Below are 23,194 nucleotides of genomic sequence, written 5' to 3'. Positions count from 1 at the left end.
GAGCAAAAATAGTTGACATGTAAATAATTCTGAATAACTGCCCTCAGTTCCTCTTAATTACATCCTTAACCATTTGAGGAGGCCCCTGGTATGGAGCATAGGGCAGAAGGGCCTTGTCTACCCGGTTCAGATGAATGTAGAGAACTGGTGAGCATTTACGGAAACCCTGCGGAAATCAGACCCATTTATGAGCTGTCAGGGCCCCGTGCTTTCATCACCTCCTGCCAAACACTGAGTTAGTTATGAGAAGTACACAGGAATCTATGAAAGATACAATCTGATCACTTATAAGTGAAGTCAAAAAAAAAAAATGACACAAATGAAATTAGTTACAAAATAGAAACAGACTCACAGACGTAGAAAACAAACTTATGGTTACCAGAGGGGAAAGGGAGGGTGGAGGGATAAATTGGGAGTATGGGATTTGCAGATAATAACTACTGTATATAAAATAGATAAACAACAAGGTCCTACTGTAGAGCACAGGGGACTATATTCAAAATCTTGTAATAGCCTATGATGAAAAAGAATATAAAAAGGAATATACATATGTACATGCATAACTGAATCACTATGCTGTAACAGAAATTAACATAACATTGTAAACCGACTATACTTCAATAAAAAGAAGAAAGATACAATCTGTAGTTTCTGAGAATCTTTTAAAATGCACTATTGCCATCTTGTTGTTTGAAGCAAAAACTCTAAGGAACCCCAGTTCACGCTTGTAGAATGAGGCTGCTTCACTGAAATACCAAAAATCTTTATCCAGTGGTGATTAAAATGTCCCATTAGGCTAGTTTTTCCTTAAAGTTTGCCCATTTAAAAATCACAATGATGAAAAAAATAAATTCTCTTTGAAAAAGATATATCAAATGCTGAATATTATAACATGGCCATGGCCTAATTTTTCTGGATTCTCTGAGACATTATTTAAAACATTCACGTAAAGTTACTGGAGGCAAGTTAAGCTGAGCAAAGAAAAGTTTGAAGAGGTGAAGGGGAGAAAAAGCAGCACAAAGACTGAATGGATGCATTTTACCATTTTCTATAAGGTCAGCTTTAATTTTCGTATTTTAGAAACTGAGGTCATTATGGATCAAAATCTATATTAAGAACAATCATACCATCTATACAAACACACACAATGAAAATGCTTTTTTTCATGAAAAGCTTTTGTTTTCCAGCAAACAATTTTAGAACTCTTTAACTGTGTTTTTTTAAGAGTGCCTGTAGAGACAGTACATATAGGCAAAATTCCATTTTAAAAGTCCATTTAGTCATAATGGAATTGGGTTATAATGACTGTAATGAAATCATCACTAGAAATGATCATTTTTTTCAGTTTGGAGATGAATTAGACTTGATGTCCAGTTCCTAAAGTGAGCTGGCTAGGAAGGTCCTGATCTCAGTAGACAATACACAGAGTTCAAACATTCTTTGCCTCCCTAACTTCTGTCGTTTCCCTGGGATGCAATATTGCTGTCAATTTACCATTTGCGCTGGAAGGAGGGGCAGCTTTGGAGACTTCTGCTTGGTCTTCCCCTGGACTCTTCGATAGCTCTGACCCCAATGCAGGAGGTCAGCCAGCTACCAAGTATATCTATTTCAGGTATATATGGGGACCAGGGAAATGACCACTGGAAATGACCGCAGTCCCAGGAGACTCACTGGTGGTCAGACACGGGCCAGGACTCCATCAACAACCTGGCCCCCATGTGACCACATGCTAAGAGGGAGCTAAGGCAACGCTTCTTTGGGTCTCTGGGTATCAGTGTTCCTTCTCTCTAGTAATTGGCCACAGGTTTCTTTAGGCAGGGACGGGGGGGATCATTACAGTGCTCACTTGCTGTGGTATCATAGGGCCCTCCTTCCTGGGGACTTTTAGTCTCTTCTTTAACCACTAGGCGCCACATTCCAAACCTGGCTCAGGTTAGAAACATTTTATTGGGATGACTGCCGACAGCAAGATCATCCATCCTTGGTTTCTTTTGACTTTATGGATTGAGTAGTACCCTCCCTGGTTGCCCATCGATTTTGCCCTTAGGGATACTGTATTCTAACAGTGTCCATAATATGCTGAGCGTAGACCCCTCGGTCTGCCTGTATGACTTTACCTCTCATGATGGTAACTCTGTCTACTTGGGGGTCCTGTCACCCCCATTGTTACCAGAGATGGCGTCTCCTACCGTCAGGCCCAGCCCCCAGGGGACAGTCACCACTGAGCTCTTCTTAGGGATGCTGGGGGCCCTCTCACCATCATATGTCTGTTACTTGGCAAATGATGCTTCTCTCTTGTTCCCGCAGAACAAAGGCCTCCAGTGGTTTTCCAGCCTGACATAGCTTACCCACTGCAGCACGCCCATTCCCCCGAGCTTTTAAACCCCTCCTCTCCCTCTCAAGGCCATTCTGGCATGTCTGCCTCACTTAGTGCACTTCCTTGCTCTTTCTAGGGGGCATCTTGGTCGTGTGTTTGTAGCATCTCCTGGGGGCCTTGCCAGGGTGTTAAATCCTATATCCGGGATAAACTTCCCCTGATCCCACTTTACATTCCACCCCCCTTCCCCACGCCCTCCAAGAATCCAGACAGGTGCACCTCCATCGGCCCCCACCCATTCACCTGCTCACTGGGGTCTAGTCCCTTTCCTCACTTATCAGGCCCAGTTATGTGCTCAGCTCGGTTATATTGTGACTGAGTTCTAGCTGTTGACCTCATAACAAGTGAGAGGAAGGACTACCCTTAAATAAGAAGAGTGGGCCTCTTGTGCAGGCTCAGTGGGTTCAGGGGAATTTGGGAATTCATGATTCTCATGCACATCAATCCAGATGTCCTGTCCATGTGCCAGGGTCACCCCCTCTCTCCCCCTCCGTTCAGGGCCCTGACCTTGCATAACAGATCTGCCTTGTTTGGGAGCTTAACTTTCTTTTGAGCTCTGCTCCTGTCATGATTAAGTCCTCTGGTCCTCAGCTTTCTCTGCCCTCCTTCCAAAGGATGAGAGCCTCTTTATGCTGCCAAGGAGGTTGTCTCTGGCTTTCATTCTTAGCTTTTAAATGTCAGTCACTCTTGGCTTCTTGTCCTAATTGTTTTTCCCAGAGTGTCAGTTGAGTTTAGGTATAGCCAACCAATTCCACCAACCTCGCAGTTACCATTTCCCACACATTCTCAAACTCCTACCGCACCACGCCAACTAGTGATTTCTGTTCCGCGGATCACCACATACCATCCTACTTCACCACAGGCAAAGGTGCTCACAATTGTGCTGCCACCTTGTGCTAGAGGTTACCTGGGCACCACTTATCCTAGTAATGGAATTTGAATTGCCAGCCAAGAGCTCCAAAATTCCATCCCAGTATCTGCTTTCCCAGCCATTCCCTGTACTACCCCGGGTTTCCCCAGGAGGCAGACTCTGAGACGGAGATTAGAATTTGAGAGTTTTATCACAGAGCCTCTTGGGACCACTTCCCGCAGAAGAGGAGAGATGAAAGCAGGACTGAGCAGAAAAAGAGAAGTCAAGCGGGGTTGCAGTCTCAACCAAGTCTGCAGCCGACTCCACAGGGATCTCTAAAGCCAGGATGACCCTTTGTGTTGTCCTGAGTTGGAGTGAGAGGCCAGCCTTTGTATCCTAACACTGATGCAGGCGTCCTGGAAAAGGGTTGTAACCCTGGGTGAGGCAGCTCTCTTCAGCCAATGCAATCCCCAGAGGGGGCTGACCGCTGAGGACTCTCTGCTGGAAGCACTCCCAGCATCTGGGAGAGTTAAGTCCTTCATCCCTGAAAAAGGTTCCACCACACCCCATATGCGAGACTGTCTTAGACAGATATTCCTGGCTTAAAGGATCACTCTTTGCAAAGGTGGATATTGACAGTAAACATTTGCAGATAGGAGCTAAATAACACTGTGGTTCTGAATTTTACTTCCCAGGTAATTGCCGTTAACTTTTCAGCTTCATGTCCCGGAACCCTCCATCATCAATGGTACCCTCTATTCATACGAGCATTCTCTAAGCCACAATTCACAGTCAGGACTCTGTGCCTTTGGGGACATTTGGTCCTGAGGCTGAAATTGCCTTTCTTCTTTCTCCACCTGGCTAAGTCCTGGTTACCCTTAAAGACCTAACTCAAACGTTGCCTCCTCTGTGACACTTTCCTCTAGCCTCCTAGATCAGAGCTATCTGCAATCTTCTTTTCTTTTCTACAACTATGTGGTAGTATAGTACTTAGAAGGCCATATTCATAACGCGAAAAGCTCAAGTTGAGAGCCAGACTCCTCATCGATTTGAATCCCAGTTCTGACATATAATCGCGGTGTAACCTGGGGTAAGTTATTTAACCTCTCCCTGTCTCAGTTTTCTCATCTGTAAAAGAAGGATCTACCTAACAGGGTTATTGTGGAGTTTAACAAGGTATATGCACAAAGCACTTAGAATGGTGCAAGGCACATAATTTATGCTCTATGTCTCTGCTATTACCTCACTGGAGCTATTTTAGACTATGCCTCATTTGTTGGCTCATCAGGGGCCAGGATCATTCATATGCCAACTATTAATAGCCTTTAATAGCCAACTATTAGATGGTGTCTGGCACACAGAAAATAGTAATAAATATTCTTTGACTGAAGTTGATGATTTATCTAAGGCCAAGAAATCTGCACCTAGCACCAAGATGATAATGAACTGCCATTGCTAAAAGCTAACAATATCATACATTGTAGCCTTGAAGACATACATATGCTTTCCCTTGTGATGGCAGTGTTAAACCAGTGTTTCCCCGAGTGTCTCCCATGGAACACCAGATCTGCAAAATAATCCACAAAAATGAGCTCAGGGGTCAAGTAAGCTTGGGAAACAGGACATATACTAATGGATTCACATTCAACTAGTGAAGGCTCTGAGACATTCAATAGAGATGTATAGTGTTTTTAACATATAGCCACAAGTTCTTCGTTATTTCTCCCTTTAAGAATTAACCTAATCAAAGTGGGCAGAAGACCTAAGCAGACATCTCTCCGGTGAAGACATACAGATGGACAACAGGCACATGAAAAGATGCTCAAGAGCGCTAATTATCAGAGAAATGCAAATCAAAACTACAATGAGGTATCACCTCACACTGGTCAGAATGACTGTCATTCAAAAGTTCACAAACGATAAATGTTGCAGAAAGTGTGGAGAAAAGGGAACCCTCCTACACTGTTAGTGGGAGTGTAATGTGGTGTGTCACTATGGAAAACAGTATGGAGAGTCCTTAAAAAACTAAAAACAGACTTACCATATGATCCAGCAATCCCAATCCTGGGCATATATCCATAGAAAACTCTAATTCAAAAAGACACATGCACCCCAGTGTTCACAGCAGCACTATTTACAATAGCCAAGACATGGAAGCAACTTAAATGTCCACCAATAGATAAATGGATAAAGATGGGGTATATATATATGTGTGTGTACATACACACACACACACACACACACACAATGGAATATTACTTAGACACAAAAAATGAAATAATGCCATTTGCAGCAACATGGATGGACCTAGAGATTATCATTTTTGGTGAAGAAAGTCAGACGAAGACAAATATCATATGATATCACTTATATGTGGAATCTAAATTAAAGACACAAATGAACTTAGTTACAAAACAGAAAAAGATTCACAGACATAGAAAACAAACTTATGGTTACCAAAGAGGAAAAGGAGGGAGGGATAAATTAGGAGTTTGAGATTAGCAGATACAAACTACCATAAATAAAATAGATAAACAAGATCCTGTATACTATACAGCACAGGGTACTATATTCAGTACCTTGCAATAACATACAATAACAAATAATATGAAGGGTATATATATATATATAAAACTGAATCACTATTCTATACACCAGAAACTAACACAACATTATCAATCAACTATAGGTCAATAAAAAATAAAAAACAAATTAAAAAAATAGAGTTTTGTTCCCCTCTGGTTGCAGATAAGCTAAACTTAGTGACCAAATTCTAATGACTAGATTATGGCAGAAGTGATAATGTGTTACTCCCTAGTCTTAAGACAAGGTCATACAAGGTTTTAAGGTCTCCTCTTTTTCTCTCTTGGATCACACATGCTGGGAGAAGCCAGGTGCTGAATGTCAAAGAAAAGCCCAGGCAGCAAAGAATGAATGCCTCCCTCTAACAGCCACACGTGCAAGCCTCTTTTGAAGTGGCTACTCCAGCCCCAGTCAAGCCTTCAGATGACTGCAGCCCTGGACTACATCTTGACTGCAACCTACGAGATACTCTGAGTTAGAACCACCCAGTGAAGGTGCTAAACTTGGGGGGAGTTCGTTATGTAGCAATAGATAACTAATGCATAATGAAATTTGCATTTAACTTTATATAATCCAGTGTTTGACCCTGGACCCTGTTCCATGTCGTACTCATAAACACTGCAGCTCACGCTTTTGTTGGAATGTTAAAAATCACTGTACAATTACATACTATCAAGTTTCCCCGAAGCTTCTTTTAAATCTTTTAGAAATGAACAATTTTTTCTTTTTAAATTGTTCTTTAATTGATACTTAAAAAAAAAGACAACTGTCATATTATTTTCTCTAAGTTTTTTTAAAGATTGATTAAACATCTTTGCTTTGCTAAAATGCCACCTTCTCCTTGCAAGAGTTTATTTTACTGTCATTAGCCATAAATTCATGTGTGGCTTTAAATATGCGTTGCAAGTTTTGTTATTGAAGTGCATTTTAATGTGCGTTATTTAAACTATTTTCCATCAGATTCAAATCAAATATTAAATATTTTATCTAAAATAAAGAATTTGAGAATTTCCTAGAAATGGCTTTTTTTCTCAAAAAAAAAATCCTTCCAGCTTAATGTTATTACTATATCAGCTCTTTAGATGCTCACTTAAAAAGAAATTAATACCTCTAAATAAATAATACAGTCAGTGATAACAGGGTTTGTTTTAATATATTCAAATCTATGCCTCATAAATATTCAAAGGACCCTGAAGTTGATCACGATTGTCCTTGGGTGGTTTACCAGAGTTTTAAATTGTCCATAATCAGCTTGCTTTCAAGTTCAATGCAGTTAGTGTGGCCACGGATTAATTACAGCTTTTTAGACACTTAAATTTCCTCTGCGTACTTTGCGTGAAGAGAAGCCCTTTGAAGCTCAACTACTTAGCCACCTCCCTACTTTATAAGGACGTATTGGGAGAGCACAGATTTTCATCAGTTAAAGGAAGCAGGCATTTTCTGCTGTCGTATTAAGGGAATAGCTGGATGGAGGGGATGAGTAGGGAGACTGGGCATCTTTCTCTGCGCCTGAACCACGTCTCCTCACTTTGTCCTCGTCATTTTCTTTGCAGGGAGTATCTAGACCACCAGCCACACCAATTTTCAAATGTAACAACCAAACATATTCCAAAGCCAAATGTAAAGAATTTTTAGTTTTACTACCTAATCTCTGATCTTCTGTTTTACATTAACTTAATCTCTTCCCAAATAGTTTGAATAATTGAGGAGACCTAAATGACAGTTGAAGGGTACAATTTCTTCGTAGTTGGTTAACTTTATTGAGTTACTTCTCTTCAGGTTCACAATGAAACTAATGATAGTATAATATAGTGCATATTTCTGGTATTTACGGCTGCGGGCTTTAGACTGGTACGAATTCTAGGATAGCACTAAGAATAGATAGCAGCGAGTGAAGCACTGTGGTAGACCTTTCACACAGATCATCTGCCTTTATCCCCAACACAGTCCTAGGAGATGAGAGAGATTGCTACTCTCGTTTGCCAGGAAGGAAATCGGGGCTTAGAAGTAGCTTGTATCAGAGTTTATCGTTGAAAATAGGTTTGTCTTGACATCAAAATCACAAATAACTATAGGAATTATTATTTTAACCTTGTTACAATAATTTTGTCCCTTATATTAAAAATATCTGTTTATAAGTTATCTTTTAATTCAACTGTTTTATATATAACCACAGACTGCAATACAAAGACAGAAGGTGCAGTTTGCATAAAAGATTGTATCTGCTTTCCTGTTATACCTTCGGGTACATATATATCAGTTTTCCAATCAACTGTGATAACTAGAGAAACAACAAATGCCCCAGAGGGAGCATTTTCTAGTGATTATATCACCGATACATAATAATATCTTTATAAGCTAAGCAGGAAAACATTCTCAGAAGCATATTGTTCAGGTCAGTGATTTTAAAAGAATTCCATAGGCTGAATAGCCCCTCTGTCAGAATGAAAGTTGTGGAGCAAATTCCATTATAATTCTCTTTTCTCAGTCACTTGGAACTGCCTCAAAAAGTCTCTTTCCAAGTGAAACTGTCCCTGGTGGCTGCCTCCCAAATGTGATTTTTTTTAAGTTAAAGGAAAATTTGTTTCTCCATCCAAGAAGGAAATAGTTATTCAACCACTTTTTTTTTCAAAGAGTTTTAAGTATAAATACCTCAAAACTCAACCTTTTAAATACTTAAGATTTTATGTAAAATCAGGTAGCACTCAGTTATTCTTTTATGTTACATCACGTGAGAATTCAGAAACGAAATTCACTTAGTATTTTACAAAGTTCAATGAACAGCCTGCTCTGCCCAGATCTGGAGTAAAAGCAGGACTGGCTTTGTAGAACTACAGTTGGGCTGAACCTGACTGAACACTTGACTGGAGCTTTGCTCACAGTGGTTTATCTCTGTGACCAGTCATGGAGGCGAGATAAAGTGTCACAGCCTGCTGTTCAAATGCCACTAAGGCCTGTGACAAAGCCAGCAAAGCTACCCCTTTGGTATCTGCCTCTGTGCCTTTGCTGATTTGCCTCTAAGGAGAGGGGTCTTTTTTAAGGTGAGCTCAGCAGCTGACCAGGAACTCCGATGTCAGGGTCTCCTTTGGCCTTCAAACTGATCAACTAAACGTCCCGACCCCGCCTCCCTCACCTGAGAATGTCACACACTAGGCCTCTGCATGCAAATTAATTCCCCATCCCTCACACAAGTATTGTTTCAAAAAACTCTGTAAAGGTAAGCGTGCACGTGCAGTTATTTCAAAAAGCATTTCACCTGCAAAATCTGTTGGACATTGTCAGCTATCATCCAGAATAAAGAAAAGATCACTTTGTGCCATGTAAAACATGAGAAGTGTAAACCAGCCAGCAAATTCATAAACAATCAAAACCCAGCAACATCCTGGTCCCCCGAGCCCCGTGTCTGTGCCCGCTACCAGAACTCCACGAGACTGTGCTGCCACTGTCGGGCAGCTCTGTAAGCAATCAAAGTCAAATGGGATAGTGAACTGTGTGTTGTTGTAGATAAACTGGTTTGCCTGCAACTTACCAAAAAAAAAAAAAGTGGATTAAATAAGCTAGAAATACATCTCCTATGTTTAAAAAGTCTGAAGGCAACTGATCTTGGTTGGAATGGCATTCCCCAGTGGCAAGGACCACCTCCTTCCAGGTGGTGGCCTGGCTGTGTGAAGCTTCCATTCCAAGATCACTTCATCTTCAGAGATGGCTACTAAAGCTTCAGACAGAGTATCTCCATTTCAGTCTGTGGGAAGGAAACATGAAGGAGGGGCAGGCAGTGGCTCCTTTCTTCCACTTACAGCACATGGACTAGAACATATTCACAGGGTCTCACCTGGCTGCAAGGGAAGCTAAGAAAGGGAGCCTTTATTCTGGAAAGCCGTGTGTCCAGCTAAGACTCAGGACTTCTCTCTTGGAGAAGAAGGGAAGAATGGATATTTGAGGTAAAACTCTTATTAATGAATAAAATTAAGTGGTAAAGTTATAGCAATTATAAAAAAGAGAACCCCCGCCCCCAAATATCCAAATTGAATGAAGTAGGAACATAACAATCGATGATTGTGGGCTATTACCTTTTATCCGTTACTTTCACAAGGCTTTTTCAAGATCTTAAAGGTCAAACATCTGGAAAGGTAAGATCTTAAAGATCTGCACATTCCAAAGCAAAGTGGGTATTTGTCAATTAATGAGAAATTCAGGTTGTGTAGTTAGCCATCTAAAGGTTGAGAAAATTCCACACTAAATCAAACATTGTCCTGGTTGCCACTCTATGGAATGTTTATGCTTAAATATTTATGATCTCTCAGAAAGACCTTATTCCTAAGAAAATATGTGTCATGTCATCCCTGCTATTTAGCACTTGGCTTTAGTGTACATTGTTCAAATACTTTAACAACCTAAAATTCTCACTTACTCCTACATTTTTCTATTTAAACAAGAGAGAAAATTATTTTGTTCAATTAAACATAAAAAATAGAAAATATACTATTTAAGAATGCAAGCGATTTTCTTAGGAAATACATAATGAGGAATTTGATCATCTTTAGATGGCTGTGGTTAAGAATACAGATTCTAGCATTTAGTAAAAATGTTATGTTGAGCAATATAACTTCTCTGAGTGTCAGGGTTGTTCGTTTGAAATCTGCAAGATACCTATTTCAAAGGATTTTCATGAGGATTAATGAGCTTATGTATGTATCCGTGGCATACACCAAGAAGTCAATAAAATTGAAGAATATATTACAGACCAGACCAGTGTTGTCTGTTTCAATCCAACTTCTTATACTTTTAGGCTTCTGCTCAGCTCTTCCTTTCAAAAATTTCCAAGAAGTTGATTGATTAACAAGTTTCCAAACTAAGCTTGCTTTTTAAATTTTTTAATATTTATAAACTATTATGCAGATAATTCTACATAAAAGCATATATTAATAATGCTCTAGTGACAAAGTCAACAGGTGGAGGTTAGAGATATGTGATTATATGGAGTGAGATCTGCAATTCACAGAACCACTAAAGTATAAAAAGTCAAAATCAACATTCCTTTTTCTTGAAACATTCATTTAATTGTTTAGAAGTACATGTTTATAATTTTCTCTTTGCTGACGAGGATGTCCTCTTCAAAGATATAGTTAGTGCATTGAAATATATCTGTCTACATCTATATTTACATTCATGTATTTTAAAGGTTTTGCCACTTGCGTGGAAATTATGTCTTTTAATAACTTATCAGTGGTCCAAGACCTACCAAAAGAGTCTTGTTCAAGGTATAATGAACACATGTCCCAAGATTGCTTTAGCTTCCAGTTCCTAAGCCCAAGTTGTACTGCGTTTGCTATAAAGGAGCAATATATTATCTTGAAATGAACTGTGGAAGCACTCTGTCTGTTGTTGTGCTAACATAAAATTTTAGAGAATATATCACAGTAAAAAACTGGAAAATGTGAAACATTGCATCATTTGTTTACACTTTATATAAACATCAATATTGCTTTCTCCAAAGAAAATATGGAAGAATATTAATTCTGATAAAAAAAATAAGTATTGTTAATGAGCCAAGCACACGAGATGTTTGTCTTACAGTTTTATTAGATAAAAAAAAATCCACTAATAGAAGAATATTGTGTTACCTTTGGTTCCTATTCTACAATTTTTTACGTAGGCAAAACCTCCTCTGCTTTCCTGGGAACATGTTTCAATTAAGCATGATAGTATATTTCAATTAAGGTTCATATTTCATATGTATTTTCACAGGTGTTAGTGCCTAGATCCATAAATATACTCAAGAGTCACACGGCTGTATAAGAGAGTCCCATTCTGGGTTTCTGGTGGACCATATATGTAACTCCAAACATCTACATAGCCAGCAGTTAGAATTGACAGGTATTTCTTGTCACGTCAACATAATGCCAAACTACCATATGCTCTTGTCAAATTGTTGGCAGTTTTTCCCAGTCCAAAAATTTAAGCACTGCCTCATCTTAGAAGTCACCTTTACATAAGAATGAGCATTACAGCATCGGTTGTAACCATTTTCCAGCTAATGGCAGCAGGTTGAAATGTCCCTGGACATAAATGCAGAGAGAGGTCAAGTCTGCTCTTGATGGTCCACACTGTGGGCGGGACGGAGAGGCAGGGGTCGTCCCAAACGACAGACAGTGGGAAAGCTACTTCTGTGGCACGCATTGTTGTGGTCATCTTTGAATACAGATTCTGAGGATTAAATTACAGGTTAAGGCTCTATTGGAACTAAGTGCCCCAGGAATTGGAAGTAATCACCCGTCTCCAAGCTTCAAGCTGATGCGCTCCCCGAATCATCTTCCTTAAGTATGTGCTTTACAAAGGATTTCTCTGTGCACAAAGTCAATAGTTGAGATGTTGAAAAATATATTGGGAAGCAGAAGCAGGTTTTCACTTGAAAGTAGAAAATATGTTCCACTGGGTAAGTGAATAGAAGTGTCAACAAAGCAGAGGAGTCTGCAAAGACAGAGCTGTCCGCAGTCATTCACGTGCTGGCTGGCCTGTCCACAGGAAAGTCTCATCTATTACAGCTACTAGCTTTTTTTCACCCTACTCTAAGGCAAGGGTATAGCACGATCATAATATTAGAAGCATGCAAAAGTTGTGGTCTATCAGAGGCATCCTTGTGATGAAATGAAATCTACCATTTGATTTTAGTTTCAGATTAAAAGAATGAAGTTGACAGATTTCTTTTTTTCCAAACTGACCATCTGACCTTTGTGTATGAGAACTGCTAAAATGATGTAATCATTTCTACTCTTGACTTTCCTCTGAATCGTGTCTCCTGAGAGAGCAAGCCTCAGTTCATAGAGCATGGTTCTTAACCCCAATATAATCTTTAGTGAAGCCACCCACGTGGTTTTTCTCTTTGCAGTTACTTTTATTTTTTATTTATTTATTTATTTATTTTTGGTAAAACTTTTGGAAGCAACACAGCAGCATTGTTTTCTTTTATGGGGTTTCTGAAATGACTGTAAACATGACATCAGTGTTTAAGGAGAGCACCCTTTACAGAACTCCACAGAAATCCTTCTAAACAAAAAGGTTGTGGGCGAAAGAAGTGTGTTTTCTCTCTTGTTCAGTAACAAATCTCAGATTAATCCTGGAGCTCAAAGTTCCTTTCCCACTGGCTTAAATGTTGATTTGGTCTGCAGTCACTTTATAGGTTTTAATCTTTGATATTTCTGTTTTAAGGTAGCAGTGTGTAGTGGATTGAAAGTCTGCTAAAAAGATACATCTGAGTCCTAACTCCTGGTACCTCCACATGTGACTTGATCTGGAAATAAGGTCACTGCCCATATAATTAAGTCAAGGATCTCACAATGAGATCATCCTGGATTGACGGTAAGCCCTAAATACAATGACTGCTATCTTTCTAAGACAAAGCAGAGGGAGGTTTGTGACAAGATACACAGAAGGGAAAACTACAGGAAGACAGAGGCAAAGATTGACATGCTAGGTCTACAAGCCAAGGATTGCCAGCCACCACCAGAAACTAGGAGAGAGGCATGGAACAGATTCTCCCAGAGCCCCTAGAAGAAACCTCTGCCAACATCTTGATTTCGGACTTCTGGTCTCCAGAACTGTGAGATAACACATTTCTGTCTTTTTCAGCCACCAGTTTGTGATCATTTGTTATGGCAGCCCCAGGAAACTAACACACAATGCATGCCTACACGGCTCCTGGTACAGGTCTTTCGTTCTTGATGCTGTCAGAATGTTTCAGCCACAGAAGGCAGAACAACTGATGCTTCACCAGCTGCTTTAGTCACAGATATGGCTATCAAGACAACCATTTGTTGGCATCAGTGGATGGAAACACGTAGCCAAGAAATAAGCCTGTGGTTTGCTTGCTAATATCGCTGCCAAAGACAAACAGCATGACTTCTCCTATGCCTTCAAAATGCAGATTGCCTTGACCAAGCACCCAACACCTAACTACCTACAGTTACAAACCTGATCTCAGACAAACCCATGTTCTCTGTGTAGACTATGTAAGTCAGATGATATCTACCACGTCCTGAAGGCAGCGTATTGCCTCCTAAGCATAATATAGTTCCCCTTTTAATCTTTCTTAACTCGCATGACATGAAATGGCTCACTGCCCCTTGAAAAGAAGAGTAAGACTGAAAGGAAGAAAAGTGAGAAAGGAAGAAAGAAGTGAGGGGGGAGAGAGAAAAGGAAGAAAGTGCAAGGTGATGGAGGAAAAGGAAGAAAATCAGAGGGAGGGCAGAAGGGGGAAGGAAGAGCCCTATTGATACATGGAATGTGGAATACATCTCATTAAGTATTAAAATCATGTTGCTTTGAATATATTGTTAAACCCATCCTTTGCTATCTTCTTAGTTGACTGCAGAATGAATAGGCACAGTTGGCCGATGCAAGACACAGGCGCCCCAAAGACAGCATCGCTGAGGGAGGCCAGCAGCCCAGTCTCTTAAGAGCAGCAGCAAGTCATCACACGCTTTAAGTCAGACCCTGCCCTGGGTAGCAAGGCAGGTGGGTCTCTTCCATCAGCGCATTAGGCTGAGATTCAGTGCCATCACCGAGCACTTCAACGTGCTGTTGAAATTCATGCAACCTTATATTTCTCATTGTACAGAAGAAGTGAACCAGTGCCAGCTACAACACTGAAAGCTCCTGGCTAACGAGAAATTGCCTTTGTAGTGGTACTTACACTAACATGCCTTTCTTTTATTTTTGGATGAGGTCTTTAGTAAAACAGAAGAACTTCCTCTGCCTTTTTCCTCTTCTCCCTCCACGCAGCCCTCTTCCCTCTTAATCTCATGAGGGGGGGGAGGGGAAACCACAGGACAGGATATCTGGCTTTATGCCACTATGTCCTGCAATTGAACAGTCAGCGGATGAGTAGAATGATGGCATTTAAGAACAAACAAAAGGAAAATATAAATGCTTTAGGCAGCAGACACGTGTAATTTACTCTAGTTTTCTGTTTCAACTTTTGAAAGAATGCAAGATCTTAGACAATAGCGAGTCAGAAATAGGCCAGTTACAGTACTAAATCTCCCTCAATTAGGGTCATAACAAAAGCACTATTTATAAACATATGGTGCATCTTGATAGGATTAAAAGAACGGTGGATATGATTTGCCATCTCCATCCACAATGTCCCAGGAGTGGTGAAAACCCTGTTCCTTGTAGAGAGCCACCTGAAGTATTTCCAGCAAAGTGTTTGGAATCCCTGGGTTCCACAGAATGACGACTTGTGCCTATTGACTTGGCCTTCGGGCTCCATCTCTTCATTCCCCGTCAGCCCCGATATTTACGGTGCACCAATGTTGGTGAAAACCCTAGGTAGCTAACAAAAATTAAACACCTGACATGATGCCATCAGTTATAGCGCCTCTGGTTTGTAACCATTCGCATTTCATTTTGAACAAATCCAAAAGTTGAAAAGCCCCCAAAATCCAATTTGATCCTTTGGGGGCCCATAAATAAATAACCTTTGGCATCTGTCAACCATGAAATGCTTAGGTGTGGCCCAGCTGAGCTCTCTGCCCTGAACTTCCACTTGCCCTTCCCGTACAGCCTTCTAGACGGAACAACGCAAGTCACGCGCAGGCATCCTCATGTCCTCCTTCTAACCGTTCCTTGTTTGGCCTGGGCTGCTTTTCTCTCCCTGCTCCATACGTAGTCTCTTTGCACTATTTTGCAGAGTTACTTGGATGTTGAGTCTTGCTCCTAATTAACTGTAACCTCTTTAGCAGGAGGGACTTACTTTTGTTCCCTTCTCTCCCTCTGATGAGAACCTAGCACGCTGTTTTGCACAGAGCAGACACTCCGCAGTTGTTCTTCGACTGCATGTGTGAGCAAATAAATGATCGGTGTTAAAAAGTCAGAAGATGAACATTAAATAATTTAAATAATGATTCAGGAAGACGTAAACAGGGGGAAATAAATTTGAATCATAAGTAGTTAGTGCTTCATGAGAAAAATACTTGTCCTCTGAATCATTCTGTATCTTTACCCTGCATTAAAATTTAATCTGGAATGTTCCCACTTAAAATGTCTGTGTACATCATATGTTCCAGGGGAAGTCAAATTCATAATCAAGACTGCAGTGTATTCATAAAATGATATTTTATTGTATCAGTATTAACGTAATTTTTATGCTGTCTCTTGGTAATGAGAGTTGGGAGAAATGTATATTTTAAGGCTGAGACTGCACCACAAAAGAAATTCTATCCTACAGTCCTGATGCCAAGCCACTAAAGATTCAATTGTCTATACTGTGAAGCCATCCAAACACCTCAGTGGGTTTTTTATCCCCGCGCTACATGACTGCTCATCCGAACAAAGAAGAATACTTACACATTATAAATACTTGATGGGAGGATTTATGTGAAAAGGAAAATATGGAAAAAAGGGTAAAGTCATACAGAATCCTTGGTAAATGACTGAATTCAAAGGTGGAACAATCTACCTTTCTGCCAGACGTCTATTCAGGGAGCACGAGAGCCCTTGCATGTTCTCCCAGACGGTGCAGTACAACATGATGTTAACTTTTGATTCTTATTTGTTTACCAACAACAAGGGCTTTGGAGCATCACGACCCTCAGTGCCAAGAAGGAAGAAAGATAACTCAGCTTAAGGACAAGAAAAAAAAGAGATCTAGTTTAAAGGGCATTGAAAGCTTTCTCCTCACCTTCCAGAGTTTCTCTCCCTGATTCTAAACTCTGCACGCCCTGACCACTTCCAGTTTTGAGAAGAGAGAGTCGGTGAGGAAGACAAAATGATGGGGGAGAGAACAGGAAAATGGGAAGAAAGCTGGTTGAGGACGTAATGGGGGTGCCTAGGAGTGGTTAGAATCATACAGAAATGGGGGCTGGAATAAAAGCTGCTGTGAGCACCAGAGACAAACAAGATAAACTGAAGATTTCTGTATCACATATGATGGACCAGGCCTACTACCCCTGCAACCGTAATCTAGTGGATGCCATGTCCAGTCTTTTACATATGTTAAATCATGTCATCTCAGGACAAACCAACAGGGCGAAAAGCACAGAGAGCCTGACCCAAACTATCTCAAGCAAAACAGGAAATGTGTTGGGTCATACCTTCAGGCAAGGCTTTATCCACAGCTCAGAAAATATGTCCATCTCTCCATCTCTTTGCTCTCCTGCCACTATACTGACCCCAGGCCCTAGCAGCCTGCCCCTTCCTAATCCCCAAAACGTTGCCTACAGCTGTGAGTCTAGGTACATATTTCTTGTTCAATCCACAGTAGGGGAAACACAGTTCCAACAAAGTCCCACAATCTGTTACCCCAATTTGCCAGAATCGGTCTTGTGATTATCCCATGAACCAAACTCAGTTCCGAGGAATGTGCTGGTTGTTTTAAGCCAAGTGTAGATTATCCCTGAAGCTGGTTGGGCCCAATTCCACCCAAGCTAGATTGATGAGAAATTCAAGGAACCATCCGAACGGGGGTGAGAAGGGGATCTTTATAATGACAGACTCCAAAGATGGTGGAAATGGACACAGAATGAATGAATAGCTGTAATAAAAAGCAAATTCTCAGAATCTTAAATATTTTTATGATTCCATTTTTGTTAAAAGTATACACATATTTTAACCGAGATCTATGCATGCATGTGCTTGTTATTTATCAGTACCAAATTACAAGCCAGAGAAACAATCCTACGCTAATTTAGGCAGAAAGAGAGAATTTTTTAAAAGGGTTTTGACTGGTTCAGGGTTTCCAGAAAGTTGGCTGTCTTAGGTCAGACTGCTGAGAAGCGAACCCTGGAAGATTTGTGATTTATTAATGATGCCAGGAGACACCCGTGATGGACTGGGGGGAGTAGAACAGGGGAGGGGAGAAAGCTCAGCAAAGGGGCAGTCTCAAGCAGAGGTCCCGAGGGTAGTTGCTGTCGGATCCCACAGAGAAACACTGCAGCAGAAGTCACACTTCAGCACTGTCCCAACCCGGGCCTGGGGGCCGGGCTTTTCAACGCTGCACCTCTAAGTCACTGGATGAGGGCTGTTCCAGGAAGGCAAATTCCCAGGACTTCTGGCTTGCCAGGCATTCTGGCAAAAGCTAGTTCCAGGAGCCACAGGACAGCTCTTGAGAAAAAAATCTAGGTGCTGGTTTTTGGAAGTGAAAGTACCTCAAGATGCCAGGGAGAAGCCCACAGCACAGTCAGAAGGGATCCAGTGAGATCTGTGCGAAGCACAGACACAGAGCACTCCTTGGGGAAAACCAGCTTTGAGCTACGCAGCCAGTAACAGTGCTCCAGTCCGCACCATGCAGCTGCCCTGGGAAATCCTGGAGGCTGCTAGCGCTCTACCCGCACCATTAGCCCACTGCTACTCGCAACTGCTAACTGAAGCCCCTGCCCACGTCGGCGTCACTCGCGTGGATTCCTTGTGGTTCTTGCTCTTTGAGTTTCTACCTCTAACTTCTAGGGGGCTAAGCGATGGAGGCTAGAATGTGTGTTTATATCTTCTGCTACAAGAGAGGCCAGAAAACGGACTCTCTGGCATGTTTAGCTTCTATACTGAGAGTTTCAATGTGCCCCACTAAGTATTAAATGGTAATTCCCAAAGCACAGGGAAAGGATGCTGATCTTGTGTGACCAGAAATAGTAAGAGGTATTCCCTACGCATAGACTCAAAAATGCATAAAACATTTAGAATTAACACGAAACTGTTAACAGGCATTACCTCTGGGGAGTGGAATTAGAACCAGAGTTTAGAGTGTGGGTGGGGGGAGATTCTTCTCATTTTATATCTTTCTATTTGGGAATTTTTTAATGGGCTTGTGTTTTGTTTTGTTTTGTTTTTTTTATTTTAAACAACTGGTTTGCTCCTTAAAAGATCTGTCCCTTTATTAAGAACTTCTTTTAGGAGGCCAGAGTATTTTAATTAAATTATGTTCTTTCTCCTTTCAGATTTGGTGGCAACCAGTCATTTTTCATTCATTTATCAAAGGTTTATTGAATCTTATGCAAGGTCCAAGGGATATAAAGGTAAAAGGCACAGACTCTGTTCTCAATGAGGGAAATGAGTGGTTGTGACAAGGAGTGGGAATGAGATGTCTTTGAATGTTCAGGGTTTCATTTTGTTTTATTTTCTTAAATATCAGCCAGACTTTAGCTTCAGATAATAAGTGCCTCAATTGTGCAGCTTTAACTACCTTTACTTTTTTTTTTTTTCCTATGAAATGGAACTGGGGATTGTTAGTTGTATATCTTCCTGACGGTTTCCAAGCTAAATGATGCTGGTGTATTTGAAAGGAGTTGCTGTAGAAGTATTTGATGCTCCTGAACTTCACCTTTTAAAGATTTCATTAGAATTAGGTAACATCACCTTATGTTTTGTGTTAGATTGCAAAAGACTTTTTGCTATCCAGATGTATTCCTTTAGCTGATGGTAATATAAGCTTTGTCAAAGCTCATATTTCTAAGCCTGGGATTTCACATGGAACCACAGGTAATAGGATGTGTAAAATCTAGCATCTGAATTATTCTGTCTTCCTGACAACTTGTTATGAAACATTTATGATATGATCAGGCCAAGTGGTAACTTGAAGGAAGACGCTTGGTTCTACCACTCACCCTCAGCATCCCAAAGCCACCTTGGGCAGGCAGCTCACCATGTGAACACAGCAGCAGGTCCAGCGCCTTCCTGTAACCAGCCTACCTTACCTCAGTCTCCTTCTAGAACCTCTGGGGCCACTACTGCTTTCAGAAGTCATCCTGGTTGACAATGGTCCAATTGGTTGACATAAAACAATACACTACTCTTATAGGTAGCTAAAATTCTTTGATTTGGAATTAATCTGTTACAAAAACCATGTATGAAATCCACCTTTACATTCTGTAATATTACATGTCAACTCAGTTCACTAAAGCAATGGTTTCTAATTTGTACTCTGTGGAACCCTAGGGTTCCATGAAGGTGCCTTGGGGCAGTGAAGGCCAGAGGCTGAGAAGGAGGCCAAGAGGTTAGAGCTTCAAAGCTCTGCTTCTCTGTCCAAGATCAATGCATTTTCTCTCTTACTTTTCTATATATTGGGCTTCCTTGTAAAGGTTTACTTGGAAAAAGGTTTTTACTAATTTAAAAAAAAAGTGACAAGATGTGCACTCTCTTCAACTGAGAAATATAACTTAAATTAAAAACTATCCTACAGAAAAAAGTCATACATATGCTCAGAGGTGTATATACCTCTGATATATAGAATGCCTTTATCATTGTTTTGTACTAGCAGGAAATTGTTCCCAATTCAATATAGAAAAATTGGGAACATTTTTCAATAAGGGAACAGATAATCAAGCTATGGTATAACCATACTGTGAGAATACTATACAGCTGATAAAAATGCATGAAAAGATCTTTAGGACATGTTAAGCTTTTTTTAAAGCAAGTTTCAGCACAATGTGCGTAGTATGGTCCAATTCATGTAAAAATAAGGCTGTATCCTTGTCTATGTATTTATGCAAATGCTTAGAACAAAGGACCAGAGGGTTTTAGTACATTGTTTCCAGTAATTAGCTCTGGGAGGAGAGGAAAATGTGTAGAGCTGATAGGCTGGTAAAGAAGGACTTTCACACTTCCATTGTTTTACTTCAGATATTTCTGAATTGTTTGAATGTTCTACAATTAGATTTCAGTTGGGTATAGCTTGTGCACATTATTAAAGGAAATATTTCTTACAGAGTTTGAAACTGACTGGGTGAGATCATCATGGTGCTAATGAAACCATGAATATCTGCCTTTTTCCTACATAGGGAAGTTAGTGCCACATACAGAAAATCTCCATTTGTCTGGCAAAGATCACATCTACTAACCCCAGACCAGCTTTTGCAACCACATGTGCTGTTTGTCAGTTGGATCAGGAGAGACAGTGTGACTGGTTTTTTGCCCCCAGCTCACAGCATGTGTCTTATTCACAGGTTTGTGGTTTTGTCCTTTGTTCTTTGTTTCAAACCATACCGGACAATTCACCCATTTACAGTACACAACTCACTGGTTTTTAGTATCTTCACTAAATGACACCATCCCCACAATCAATTTTAGGATCTTTTTATCACTTCCAAAAGAAATTCCTCACCCATTAGTAGTCATTTCTCATCCCTACCTCCATCCTCTGCAAACCACAAACTTATTTTCTGTCTCTATAGATTTACCTATTCTGGAATTTTCATATAAATGGAATTATACAATATGTGACTTTTGGGGTCTGGCTTCTTTCAGTTCACATAATGTTTTCAAGGGTCATCCATGCTGTAGTATGTGTCAGTATGTCGTTTCTTTTTATTGCTGAGTAATATTCCTTTATATGAATATACCACATGTTGTTTATCCATTCATCAGTTAATGGACACCTGTGCTGTTTCCACTCTTTGGCGACTGTGAATAATGCTGCTCTCCATATTCACGCATATGTTTTTATACGAACCTATGTTTTCATCTCTCTTGGTAACGTATCTAGGCATGGAATTGCTGGGTCATATGGTAATTCTTATTTTAGCATTTTGAGGAACTGCCAGACTGTTTCCAAAAGAGGTTGTACCTATTTACATTCCCACCAGCAATGCACAAGTGTCCATATCCTTGCCAAAAGCAGTTTTATCTGTCTTTTTGATCAGAGTCTTCCTAGCAAGGGAGAAGGGGTTCCCATCTGCTCTCGAGTATTTGAGAATGACCACATGTATTAGTTAGGTTTCTGCTACAATAGCACTGCACAATAAAAACCACCTCAAACTTCAGTAGCTTCAACCACAAGCATCTATTTGTCCCTCATGGGTTTGCTCTCTATTGGGCTTGGCTGGGCATTAGTTCTGATCTACTTCACGAGCCTTTATCCTAGGACCAAGGAGTGCTCTTCTCATAAAGGAGCTTAGAATCTCAAGCACACAGAAATATTCCATGGCTTAAAACTGGCACAGGTCACTTCTGCTCTCAAATCATGGTCCAAAAAATTAGTATCACCAAACCCTACTTCAGTGTATCTGGTAAGGAAACTTGGCTTGCACTAGCAAAGGGTATGAGTGTATCATTTTCTTAAGTATAAAAGTAAGAAGTTGTGAACAATAATCCAGTCTACTTTACCACTTAATTCCCTATCTCCAGTTCTGTCCTCTCTTGTTTTCTAACGTGGCGTAGCCATTATGTATTAGATGTTGCTGTCACTCAAAATTTAGTACGTGTCAAATCTCCAAAACCCTCCTCATTCCCCAAATAACTCCTTCTCCCAACCTCTCTATCCAGGCAAAAACACCTAAATTTGGAATTACTGGAAGCTTCAAATAATTAAGAATTAGAGTGCCCTTCTCCCATCAAGCTTTCTTCTCTTTTATATCAAACGCTGCTAGCTTCTACCCAATATTTCATTTCCTCTTCTTTCTTTAAAAAAAAAAAACCATGAATTTATTCAGAGTAGCAGTGTGATTTTTTTCCCCAGCCTCCCTCATTTCGTAGTTGCAGTTGACCCTGTGGTGAAATCTGCCGTGGACTTCTGGAAAACTTTGGTTTCTTTGTGATTTTCTTCTATTGACCTTGTCTAGGACACGGACGTGAGACTAGAGGTGGAGTAGCCAATTTTAACCGTGAGGTGACCCTGTGAAATCTATTGAAAGCCACATGCTAAGAACCAGGGTGCAGAACGGATGAAGGAACACGGAACACTTATAACACCATGGAGCTCTGCCCCACCTGGCCTGCTCACTTCTGGAAATTTTGTCCTGTCACTCTCTTGCTGATCTGGCATCAGTGTCTCTACATCAACTATCAAATAACTTAGAAACTTTTTAATGTTGGTAATTAGGATTTCCAAAATCTTCTCTAAACATCTGGTCTTTCATCTCATGGTTATTCTTTGTTCTCTCAGCTAATCACTCACCCAAGATCCATTTTTCATCCTTCTCAGCCATCCACGTGTGTGGCCCACTTACCTGGAGGCTGATGCTGGTGGCTTAAGTCATCCAGGTTCCCGTGCTTGTTGGCTCCTTCTTGAGCTGGCCACAGGATGCACTGGCATAAGAAAGCAGAGCAAGAGGAGAAAAAAGTCAGGGTTTTTCTTTCTGTCTACTCCCACTTTGGTGCCTGTCCTCTGGCAGTGGCTGCCCCCCTCCCTGACTTCAGCTCTTACCAGATAGCCCCTCCAGCAGGGTTCCAACTCTCAGCAGTGTCCTTAATGCTACTTCCTTTGCCTAACTCGTCAGCCCTAGGGTGGCAATGGCTCCCCAATATTGCTGGTGTCTGGGTGCCTCAACATGCCTTGTTTGTTCTTATAACTCTGCCTAATCTCTATCTATACTCCTGGCAGGCAAGTGCTTTCACAGGAGTCATCTGTAATGAACTGTTTCCAGCTGGCATCTGACTACTGCAGTAAAACCTCTCTT

General features: G+C 40.7%; 1 long non-coding RNA gene across 1 annotated transcript in view; it reads right to left on the bottom strand.

Annotated features, from left to right (window-relative positions):
• Window positions 1-22,822, bottom strand: part of LOC116156381 (uncharacterized) — a 191,327-nt gene extending 168,505 nt beyond the window's left edge. Inside the window, exon 1 of the long non-coding RNA XR_004140152.2 lies at window positions 22,745-22,822. This is a non-coding gene — a long non-coding RNA (uncharacterized LOC116156381). The remainder of the gene's footprint in view (window positions 1-22,744) is intronic.
• Between the last annotated feature and the right edge of the window lie 372 nt (window positions 22,823-23,194).

This window comes from Camelus dromedarius, chromosome 11 (assembly GCF_036321535.1).
Source record: "Camelus dromedarius isolate mCamDro1 chromosome 11, mCamDro1.pat, whole genome shotgun sequence".
Taxonomy (NCBI): Eukaryota; Metazoa; Chordata; class Mammalia; order Artiodactyla; family Camelidae; genus Camelus; species Camelus dromedarius.
Note: the sequence above shows the minus strand (reverse complement) of the source record. Positions and strands in the feature narration are given on the sequence as shown.